Here is a 12,882-nt window from a genome sequence, read left to right on the forward strand (position 1 = left end):
GTCATCTCCTCCTGTATATAGTATATACCTGTATGTCATCTCCTCCTGAATATAGTATATACCTGTAAGAGATCTCCTCCTGTATATAGTATATACCTGTGTGTCATCTCCTCCTGTATATAGTATATACCTGTGTGTCATCTCTCCTGTATATAGTATATATTTATTTGTCATCTCCCCTGTATGTAGTATATATCTGTGTGTCATCTCCTCCTGTATTAGACCGCGTTCACACGTTATTTGGTCAGTATTTTTACCTCAGTATTTGTAAGCTAAATTGGCAGCCTGATAAATCCCCAGCCAACAGGAAGCCCTCCCCCTGGCAGTATATATTAGCTCACACATACACATAATAGACAGGTTATGTGACTGACAGCTGCCGTATTTCCTATATGGTACATCTGTTGCTCTTGTAGTTTGTCTGCTTATTAATCAGATTTTTATTTTTGAAGGATAATACCAGACTTGTGTGTTGTTTAGGGCGAGTTTCATGTGTCAAGTTGTGTGTGTTGATTTGCATGTGGCGACATGCATGTAGCGACTTTTGTGAGATGAGTTTTGTGTGGCGACATGCATGTAGCAACTTTTTGTGTGTCGAGTTGCATGTGACAGGTTAGTGTAGCAAGTTGTGTGCAGCAAGTTTTGCGCATGGCGAGTTTTGCGCGTGGTGAGTTTTATGTGTGGTGCGTTTTCAGTATGTGCAAGTTTTGTGTGAGGCAACTTTTGCATGTGTTGCAGCTTTTGTGCATGTGGCAATTTTTCCACGTGTACAAGTTTTGCGTGTGGCGAGTTTTCCATGAGGTGAGTTTTGCATGTGTGGCGAGTTTTGCATGAGCCTAGTTTTGCATGTGGCGAGTTTTGCGCGTGGCGAGTATTGAGCGGCAACTTTTGTGTTTCGACTTTTATGTGGCGAGGTTGGTCTATGTGTGGTGAAATGTGGGCTGAGGGTGGTATATGTGTTCATGCACGTGGTAGTGTGTGGCACATTTTGTGTGTGTTCATATCCCCGTGTGTGGTGAGTATCCCATGTCGGGGCCCCACCTTAGCAACTGTACGGTATACACTCTTTGGCGCCATCTCTCTCACTCTTTAAGTCCCCCTTGTTCACATCTGGCAGCTGTCAATTTGCCTTCAACAATTGTCCTTTTACTTTTTCCCCATTATGTAGATAGGGGCAAAATTGTTTGGTGAATTGGAACGCACGGGGTTAAAATTTCGCCTCACAACATAACCTATGATGCTCTCGGGGTCCAGACGTATGACTGTGCAAAATTTTGTTGCTGTAGCTGCGACAGTGCAGATGCCAATCCCGGACATACATACATACACACATACACACACACACACATTCAGCTTTATATATTAGATTGGTATCCATTTGTCACATGCCTGTGCATATTTCCATATTCAGGCTCCATTCTGAGTCGGTGTCACAAATTCTAGCACATTTGAATCTGTCAGGAGGGGCTGCAGACAACCTGCGATAAACTGCGGCTGTTTTGGCTTCTAGAAATATTATTTAAAAAAAACTCTAGTCATATAATACCAGGCGTATTCACAATCAATAATGCCCAAATCAGAGAATTATTAGTCTAAAAGTCAGGGCCCCTTTCATAAACATAACTTTTTTACGTAATGGAATAGTGCTGAGAGAATGTAACTATTAATATTGATCCATGGAAAAGAGGGCTGTAAGTCTTGTCAAACATATAATATTATCTTTATTTCAGGTCTTTTTATTCTATTTTTTAAGTTAGAATGTTTTAGAATAAACCATTTAATATTGTACTAACAACTGTTAAAGAGGTTGTCCAGTACTATGTCATCAATATCAAATTGTGGGAGTACGACACCCCACACCCCCACTAATCAGCTGTTCCCATTGCAGCACTGGTTGGGTGAGCTCAGTTGTGGCGGGGAACTACACAACTCCATCAACTGTATAGTGTCATGGGGATACTGGGACAGAGAGGGCCCAGAAGATCGCAGGGACTGGTCACACAAAATTATGCACTGATTAAATCTGCTCTTTTACTTGCTCTGTCATTGCAAGGGTTAATAAGATCAGTTGATCTCCTGGAGCTCTCCTCCTGATTTGCGTCAGCTGTTCTTTGTTGGCCACCCCCTTTAGTATATATTCTCGCTACTGGCACTTGGGAGGTGCCAGTGATAGTTCTTACTTCCTGGTTAGGCGTTGGAGGAGAAATCCTGTGTTTGGTGTATGCAGTTCGAGAGTTGCTCAGGAGATTTTAGCATGGAGTGGTTTTGCATGTTTATCCTTATGATCTCCTGTTTGGTTTCCCCCACCTATCCCTCCCCTGTGTTAAGCTCTGTGGTTTTTTTTAGTATATTTGTATGAATGTAGCTTTCTTTCATCATGGTTTGTCTTCCCATGTCTGTCTTGTTAGTGTAATCCTATACACTTCTGCCTCACACCTTGCTGGGTGGGAGAGGGAACAGATAAGGTTTAAGATAGGAGCATAGCTAAGTAAATGACACTGGCGTCTCCACCTTCCATGGTAATCCGGGGTACAGGGATAGACTAGGGCATCCCCGAGTTCAAGGGATTAGGCAGGCACCCACAATCCCTTGTCACTACATGACATATAGTAACTACAGCAGGGTTCTGCAGATCTACCTCTATTGATTGGATCTGCACTATCCCACTGCAGTTGTTATACAGTCGATTGAGTTGTGTAGTTCTGCTCCGCAACTGATCACTTCCGGCCACTGCCATCACCGAGAACAGCCGATCAGGTGGGTTGCCAGATGTTGCACCCACAATAACAGAGCACAAATTTAAAGTAACAGACACCCCCTTTAATGCTGTTTTGGTCCTCAGAGGAAGCAGTATTCTATCCTCATATTGTAGAACAACTATTTTTGACATGTTCATATCACTTAAATGTTATTTTAAGTTAGTTTATGTTTACCTGGCTTTGTTTGTAAAGGATTTCCACTTGATTTGTATTCATCATAAAATGTTTGAGCTTGTGATATAAGGGCTTTAGAATTCACTAACCTCTCACAATCCAGCTTCATCGGGATGTGGGCCGAGGGTAAACTTTTAACCTTTTTTACTGAAAAAAAATCACTTTTGCCAAGAAAAATAGAACAAAACTGGAGGCCAAATTAATAAAACAATACTCCATTCAGATATATGCCTGGGGTGTACTTTCATAATTATACTTGGTAAATAACACACGGTTTATGAAGATATAAAAGGAGATCTCTTATTTAAACAATTTTGAATATTGACTTATGGAAACTTTGCAAATATCTGAATAATGCAATCTTGTAACTCATAGCAGATATACAGTATTATATTATATTATATTTATTTAGCCTTTGTCCAAGCTTGTCAAGGTGTGTCTCCTATATTGGCACTGAATACAGTGAGCCAGCCACTTCTGACAACTATTACAGCTCCTCCATATTAAATGGACAATCAATAAGTCTTTAAAAACATCCAATTGTTTTGTTTACACAGTTCCTATTTAGACATAAGCGTCTCCATGGTAGCAGACAACAAACTAACTTTGTGTAGTCTGATCCTGAAGTAAAAAGAAAAAAGGGGAGTATATCTGTAGGATCGAACTACACAGTCTGAAGCCAAACACATCTGAATCGGAATAGACCAACTGCAAAGTTACTTAATTTTACTAGGTACAGTATATTCCGGCAATGCAAAACTAATATGGAGGAAGCATATGACTTGACTACACAAAACCCACCTTTATTTTCACCAAAATGCATTAGGTAGCTCTCTATCATCTTCAGAGCAACTGAAATCAGCTGTAGGCAGGGCCGGACTGGCCATTTGGCAATTCTGGCAAATGCCAGAAGGGCCTGTCTGTCATGGGCTGCCTTGTCTGCAATGTTATTAACAGAATTAGTGTTCTCAAGACTCCCATACTATCAAGAGTTGTGAAGAAGCACAGCACAAAGTTGCTGACTCCGTCACTTACCCCAGCAGGCCACGGGTATCATAAGAAATATTGGTCTTGTAGAAAATCTTCCTTTCCTCCACCCGGGGTAATATTAGTAATATACCCCATCTGGTGCTTGGGGACAGTGACAACATGGGCCTGTGTGATTTCAAATGCCAGGACTGAATTTCAGCCCCAGTTCGTACCTGGCTGTAGGGTTCTCTTACAGAGTCAGATTTTGTCCCATAGGGAGCAATTAAAATGACAATTACTTTTTAAATCCTCATTGCCTAGTACTGGAAAAGTCTTAACTAAGAAGATTTATTTTTATAAACCTCAATATGCAACTGAGAAGCATCTAAAAAATACTGATCTTTGTGGACTTGTCTTTTTTTTATCAAACCCTATATCTGATCAAACTATTTAAGGGCAGGTTCAGATGACCATATATTTTCTCTTCCCAGAGTATCGGGTTGATTATGTATACCGTATTTTCCGGCGTATAAGACGACCCCCCAACTTTTCTAGTTAAAATATCAAATCTTCTTAAAAGTCAGGAGTCTTCTTATACGCCGTGTGTCGTCTTATAGGGCGGGTGACCAATGTGCATATGTTGGCGTGGAGTGGTCCTGATGACGAAGAGAGGGGGCGTCTCACAGGGAAGGTGTAAGTGGAGTATCCCCCATTATCTCATTGTAGCAGCGATGCTCTCTGTGCTGCTCCTTTTTGTGCAGTGTGGGGGCTCTGTGCTGGGGGGCGGCGGCGTATCTCTGTGCAGCATCGGGGCTCTGCCGGCATTTCCTCAAAGCCAGGAGTCACCGGCAGCTCCATTGCTGCGATGCGGTGGCCTCCAGGAAAATGGCCGCTGGGGGCGGCGCATGCTCAGATTCAGATCTCGTCTCCCGAGATCTCGGGACAAGATCTGAATCTGAGCACGCAATGGAACTGCCGGTGCCTCTGGGCTTTGAGGAAATGCCGGCAGAGCCCCGATGCTGCACAGAGATATGCCGACGACGCCCCCCCAGCACAGAGAGCATTGCTGCTTTGCTACAATGAGGTAATGGGGCTACTCCACTTACACCTTCCCAGTGAGACGTCCCCTCTCTTCATCATCGGGATCACTCCCCCCCTCCCACCATATGCACCCGCCCTATAAGATGAGACCCGGCGTATATGACGACCCCCGACTTTTCAGTAGATTTTCAGGGGTTAAAAGGTCGTCTTATACGCCGCAAAATACAGTATGTATGCATCTATTTATGCATAGTGTGATCCAATTCTCTCGGAGAAGATGGAAAAAATCTCTATCTTCTCCATTCTGTGAGTGTGTGGAATTCAGAGTGCACTCAGATGTCATCTGAGTGCAATCCGAAAATTGGATCAAACTTGGGCATGCAGAACATGTGCACGGCCCCATAGAATAACATTGGTCTGAGTGCGATCCGATGCTTTGTTGGATCGCACTCGGACCAATAAGGGTCATGTGCACGAGGCCTAAAGAACATCCGTGAGTTGGATCAATCCTCCTAAACTGTCTACATGAGCATGAAAGTCATAGGAAGCTGAATAAAGTGATACATTGATCTCTGAGATCTGATGTCTTATTCCAGAGAAATCCACATATTTCTTATAAGTAAATAACCTCTTCCAGGCTATGGAGAGGACGCTGCCTGGAAGATAACTCTGCCTCCAGAGCTTATGTTACATGAAAGGGAGTTACCAGTGTGATGTGTAATGGCCGCTCTCTGCTTTACTGATCTCAGTGCAGAGCTGTGTGTGATTAAACCTGATACATTACAGCATTAGAGGGAATCTGTCAGCAGTTTTTTTTATGTAATCTGATGGCAGAATTTGGTAAAGGCTGAGACACTGATTTCAGGGATGTGTCCCTTACTGGGCCATGATCTGTTGCTTCAATAAAATGAATGTGTTATCAGCAGACTATCACTACAGGACTAGTTGACCATGTGTATCCGTGTACAACCATGCTGTCAACAGTGATTAGCAGCTTAGGCTTCTTCCACACTTGCGTCGGTACGCGGCCATCGCTAAGCGTCGGCGCGACATACCAACAGACGTTGTGAAAATTCGGCACAACGTGGGCAGTGGATGCACTTTTTCAGCGCATCCGCTGCCCATTCTAAAGTCCCGGGGAGAAGGGGGCGGAGTTTCGGCCGCGCATGCGCGGTAGGAAATGCAGGATCCGACGTACGAAAAAACGTTTTTTCGTAACGACAGTCGGCCACAACACGACACATCCAGTGCACGATGGACGCGATGTATGGTCATACGTCGCGATTCGTCGGCAATACAAGTCTATGGGAAAAAAACGCATCCTGCGGGCATATTTGCAGGATGCGTTTTTTTTCCCAAAATGACGCATTGCGTCGGAGGCCAAACGACGCAAGTGTGAAAGTAGCCTAACTGTCACTATACAATGAACTCAGAAAGCTGTGAGCAGGGTTAGCTTTCTGAGCGCTGCTATATATCACAACTGCTGTACACAGTAAAATAAGTGATACATGACTGGAATCACGGTCTATTTCTCTACATTATACTGCTTTCAGATGATGTAGCAGAAACACCTGCTGACAGATTCCCTTTAAACACATCTGTGGATGTCCTTTCAGTACTTCAGCTTCCATATCACAGGCAGACAGTGTTGCAAAACAGCAGAGCTGTGAGAGCTACTGCTTCAGACATTTGTAATGAGACAAAGACCGGTCTATTTTACTTTCATCTTGTTTGATCCTTTTCTGAGGTACCCGGCTGGAGTTGCAGTGTACCACCCTTATTGCAACATTTCTATCGCCAGCTTGGCGCTCCCGTGAAGCCGCCTATCTGACTCTATCCTCAATTTTTACTTTAACAAGCTGGCCAAATTTTTTAAAATCTGACCAGTGTCACTTTATGTGATAATAACTCTGGTACACTTCAGTGATTCTGAGAATGTTTTTTCGGGACACATTGTACTTCATAATAGGTGTAAAATTTGTTCAATATGATTTGCATTTATTTGTGAAAATATCTGAAATTTTGTAACAATTTTGGAAATTAGGCAGTTTTCAAACTTTTAATTCTTATGCCCTTAAAACAGAGAGTTATGTCACACAAAAGAGTTACTAAATGACATTTACCACATGTCTACTTTACATCTGTATCATTTTTTTATCATAATTTTGTTAGTAAGTTAGAAGGGTTAAAAGTTGATCTTCTGCTTCGGTCACACAGTACAGAGTTTGACTTTTGAATGCAAAAATGGCAGGAATCAAGAGCAAATGCTATGCTGTGTTTGGAGAGCCCCTGATGTGCCTAAACAGTGGAAACTGCCCACAAGCGACCCCATATTAGAAACCACTCCCCTCAAGGAATTTATCTAGATGGGTGGTGAGCACCTTGAATCCCCAGGTGCTTTACAGAAGTTTATAACATAAAGCCATGAAAATAAAAAAAAAACTAATTTTTCTTAAAAAACGTACTTTTAGCCCGAATTTTTTATTTTCACAAGGTTAACAGGAGAGAAAGGACCCTATAATATGTTGTACAATTTCCCAGTATGTTGTACGCAGATACCCAATATGTGGAGAAAAACTACTATGTGGGTGAATGGCAGAGATCAGAAGGAAAGGAGTGATGTTTTGGAAAGCAGACTTTGATGGAATGGTCTGCGGGCGATCGCGTTTGGAGAGCTCCTGATGTACCTAAACAGTAAAAAAAACACAAGTTACCCCATTTAGGAAACTACACCACCCAAGGATTTTATCAAGGGGAATAGTGAGCATTTTGGACCCACAGGTACTACACAGAATTTGATAACAATAGGTCGTCATATTGAAAATATTAACTTTTTTCACAAAAATGTTGTTTTAGCCTGGAATTTGTAATTTTCACAATGGATAAAAGGAGAAAACTGACCCCATAATTTGCTACACAATTTCTTCTGAATGTGATGATACTTGATATGTAGTCAAAAACTTCTGTTTGGCACATAGCAGGGATAGGAAAGGAAAGAATGCTCTATGTCTGAAATAGATTGTGAGTGCCACGTCGCACTTTGGAGAGCCTCAGACAAGCGAAAACAGCAGGAACTCTGACCCCATTCATCCTGGGTGCACTGAGCATTTAGTTTGGCTTTGTCATTTGCTAACATTTTTTTTACATATGACTTTTTGATCACTTTTATTCACTTTTTTGTGAGTCAGTATCATGAAAAAGCGACATTTTTTGGCATTTTTTTTTTATTACAGTGTTTGCCATACGCAATAAGTAACTTGTCAATTTTATAGAGTGGGTCATTCCAGGCATGGCGAGACCAGTTATGTGTACTTTTATATTTATTTTTGTATTACCACAAACGCATTTTGTGTAGTGAAGCGGCTTTTAGTGATTTGTGTGCACTTTTTTTGTGTGTTTTTTTACAAATTTTATATTTTATTTTATTTTTTTTTTAACTTTTTCACTTAGTCTGACTGTGGAATATGTATAATTTTTATTTTGATAAAAACAGATTCCACTGATTCTGAGATTGTTTTTTCCTGACATTGTACTTCATGTTAGTGGTAAAATTTATTTGATATGATTTGTCCTTATTTATGAAAAAAATAGAAATTTGGCAAAAAAAATGTAAAATTTTGCAATTTTCAAACTTTTAATTTTTGTGCCCTTAAATCAGAGTCGTGTCACAAAAAATAGTTAATACATAACATTTCCCACATGTCATCAACAAAATTTTGGAAACATAATTTTTTTTTTGCTAGGACGTTATAAGGATTAAAAGTTGACCAGCGATTTCTCCTTTTTTCCAGCAAAATTTACAAAACCATTTATTTTAGGGACATTTGAAGCGACTTTGGGGTGGTCAATATGACAGAAAATACCCAAAAGTGACATCATTCTAAAAACTGCACCCCTCAAGGTGCGTAAAACCATTTTCAAGAAGTTTATTAACCCTTCAGGTGCTTCACGAGAACTAAAGCAATGTGGAAGGAAAATATTAACATTTAACTTTTTCCACAAAAAATTTACTTTAGACCCAAGCTTTTTTATTTTCACAAGGGTATCAGGAGAAAATGGACCACAAATTCTGTTGTGCAATTTCTCCTGAGTACTGCAATATCCCACATGTGGGGGAAAGCCACTGTTTGGGCGCATGGCAGGGCTCAGAAGGGAGGGAGCACGTCTGACTTTTTGAACGCAAAATTGGCTGGAATCAACGTCAGGCACCATGTCACATTTGGAGACCCCCTGATGTGCCTAAACAGTGGAAACCCCCCAATTCTAACTCCAACCCTAACAGCCCTTACCCCAACACACCCCTAACCCTAATCATAATTCTAACCACAACCATAACCCCAACACAACCCCAACCCTAACCACAAACCTAACCCTAACCTCAACCCTAATCCTAACCCCATCACCACTCTAACCCCAACCAAAACCTAAACACCACAACCATAACCCCAACAGCACAACCCCTGGTAGCCGAGACCCCGGAGATTTTCCGACGCTTGGGGCACTATACACTTAAGTACCCTTAACTGCTGCCGTTAAAAGGTGTATCGGCGGTCCTTAAGGGGTTAAAGTTGATCTGTCACCAAATTCAATTATCTTTACAAGGGAGAGTTGCTCACAGGGTAATATTGCAGAGCAGCCTAAAGACCTGCCTCAGAGAACGCTGTGAGCAACATCCCCTTAGTAAAGACCCTAAAAATTAGTCCTAAATAAAAAGCCTATATTTCTGCCTCCATATAGCAGATCTAGCAAAATTAAAACTTTGAAGTAGTGGGAATAAAATAAGGGTAAAAACTGAGCACTTTTGGACCTGGTGGCAGGTCCTCTTTATAACCTCTTTAACTCCTACAAATCAGCAAAAGATTTTATTTTATATTTCTATTTTTATGTATTCTGGTTACACCCTTATAACATTTATTTACTTAAACCATTCTTTTCTTCTCTAACTACCCCATGTTCCATAGCTGGACTCCTTAATGCTGCCACATCCAATTAGGTAGTATTGGAAATCAGTTATTAATGCAGCAGACGTCCATCTCTGTACGCCCCATGTAAGACTGCCCAAAATGATTCCTTTTTTGTTTAATTCACACACAATAGGCGAATTGCGTGACATGAAGGCTTGAAGCAAAATGGGACAATAGAATCCATGGTAGTAATCAGTCCTTTGTCACAGCACACTAAGAAAGCAATACTCACACAGGCAGGCATTAAACTCTGGCTTTTCAGTGTGTTTTGGCTGGTGGCCAATGTTTGTTTTTTGCCTCTTTATTTTATTTTTCATCCAGCATGGAATCCGTAAATCAGACAGAGAAATCTCACACTTGTAACTTTATTTTTATATTGCTTGATATTTGTACGTCACAGCAGATTAAACTTTTAGTTGACATTATCCAAAACAGAAGAGCTGTAATTGATGTTTATTGCTATGTCAGTCATATCATAGACCAGACACACTATGTCTTGGAGTGCTCCTGACAATTACAAGACTGCATCACATTACTGTCTTCATTTTGTTTGTAATTGCTTTATATCCGTATTTTGTATTACCGTAAATACATTTAGGATATGAGTTGCATTGACTTTAACTGTTCTTTTTGTAGTTACAAATGCAGAGTCATCGGCATTTATCAGAAAATATGGATAGATACTTATCTTCAGACCAAGTGCACATGACCGTATTTATGATACACGTTCTATCCATAAAAACACTGCCGGCATTCAGACCAATGATACTCAATAGAGTTTTTCAGATGTGCGTTTTTTCTTTCTGTGCAGGAAAAAAATTGCAACATGCATTAGTCTCTTCCATATGTCAGATGAGACCACTTGACTAATCAAGTTTATTGATGCTCTAAAAAATTCAGATCACCTACGGATCAACTGTATAGCATCCAATTTTTACATTGCAAGTCTTTAACACACGAAACTGTATTTGATCTTGTAAATTTTATCAACTGTCAATGTATAAAAACAGATGTCATACGGAACCCATACGGATTGCATATGGATGACAATTGAGGAAAAAATCATCCGTTTTTTCTGGATTAAACTTAGACAATTGTTTTATCTCCTCAAGTGAACTTCGCCCTTTAGACTTAATGTGAACATCCTGGGTCTCAGTGCAATATTTTTTCACAGACCCAATGTCTAAAATGAGCCAGAGAGTTACTGAGCAACCATATGCCATTGCCTAGGTACAAGTAGCACTCCTGCACCTCGCATTACTGCACCCCTGCTCACAATATGCAAGTGATCTGGATGATTTGCTACTAATTTAAGGCTCTAATTAGAAGCTATTTCTGATTTTGGGGTACATAGATGTGGTGTTTAATTCTGTAAATTAGATAGTTTGTAGAACTTTTGCAACTTACTATGTTCTTGTAACGTGGCCATGGGAGCCAGGAGTGGCCGGGGCTCGCATGATCCTCACTACAGGAAAATGGGGTCCCTGGCTGGATGTGTGTGCTGCAGTTACCTTGGCATTACACCTCTGCAGACCACATGCTGCCACATGACTTGGCAGGCCAGGACATGGCTACACCCTTGATTCTTACATACTATGGATAATTTAGATAATCATTTGCTTAGGATCCACTTCCATGAGATCTTGAATCCATCTGCCTTAGTTTCTTTCAGTGCATGTCCTGGACCCGTGGAAGCACATTTGTGCGAAACGGCTGTCGTGGGTTCATCTGTCCCCGCACCCCTCACTTTTACCTGCCGCCTCTCCACAGATGTCTGATGCCGCATAAAGCGAATTAAAGGACATTGTTTTTCAGCAATCTTGGGGTGAGTGCCACATCTTTTATGCTTACATAGTGTGTAACTCTACTGTTCTGCTATATGTAAAGCACCGCCCATGGATGCATCAATTGTGTTTTTTAGTCTGATGGAAAGCCGGTCCCATATGTTCTATAGCCTGTGAAGATTGCTAGTTACCTGGTGCCGCTCAGTTCGGAATCTTGTTTGTTTGGCATAAAACATAGTAATGCATGATATAACCACAAAATCTTCAAGGAAGTGTGTATGCAACTTTTTCACTCTTTTCCGTACACACATGGACAAAATTATTGTTACCCTTCTGTTACAGTAAGAATAACCTACAATGGTCACTGAATTAGAAAAAAAATGAATTTCAGACGTTGTTTTGGAAAAGTAGTACAACAGAAAAATTTCCTAATGAAAATGCCCTGGACAAAATGATGGTACCCTTAACTTAATATTTTGTTGCATAACCTATTGAGGAAATCAAATTATTTCTTTGACTCTCAATGAGACTTCTGCACCTATCCACAGGTATTTTCTCCTATTCCTCATGAGCAAACTGCTCCATCTGTTCCAGGTTTGAAGGAGTGCATTCTCCAGATTGCACCTTCCACAGATGTGCAATAGGATTTAGATCAGGGCTCATAGAAGGTCATTCCAGAATAGTCTAGTGCTTTGCTCTTACCCATTCTTGGATATTTCAGCTGTGTATTTTGGGTAATTATCCTGTTGAAAGACCCATGACCTTGATAGCCTTGAGATTTCATTGTACCAAACAAAGATTCAAGACGGCCTGTGCCAGATGCAGAAAAGCAGCCTCAAAACATAGCCAAGCCTCCTCCATGTTTCACAGTAGGTTATTTTATATATATATGCTTCATTTTTGCATCTGTGACTGTAGAACTGATGTGATTTGCTAAAAAATCTCCAGTTTTAACTCATCTGTCCAAAGGACATTTTCCCAGATACTTTGTCACTTGTCAGTATACATTTTTGAAATTTCCTAACTTTTTTATGAGTTGCTTCCAACAGTCGTTTCCTCCTTGCTTGTGTTCCATGACATCTGATTTGGGCAAGACTACAGATGGTACAACCTGTCCTTTATGTACCTTGACCTTGCAGCTCATCTCTAATCTCTCTAGAAGTTGTTCTGGGCTGTTTAGTTACCATTCAT

This window comes from Ranitomeya imitator, chromosome 6, assembly GCF_032444005.1.
Source record: "Ranitomeya imitator isolate aRanImi1 chromosome 6, aRanImi1.pri, whole genome shotgun sequence".
NCBI lineage: Eukaryota > Metazoa > Chordata > Amphibia > Anura > Dendrobatidae > Ranitomeya > Ranitomeya imitator.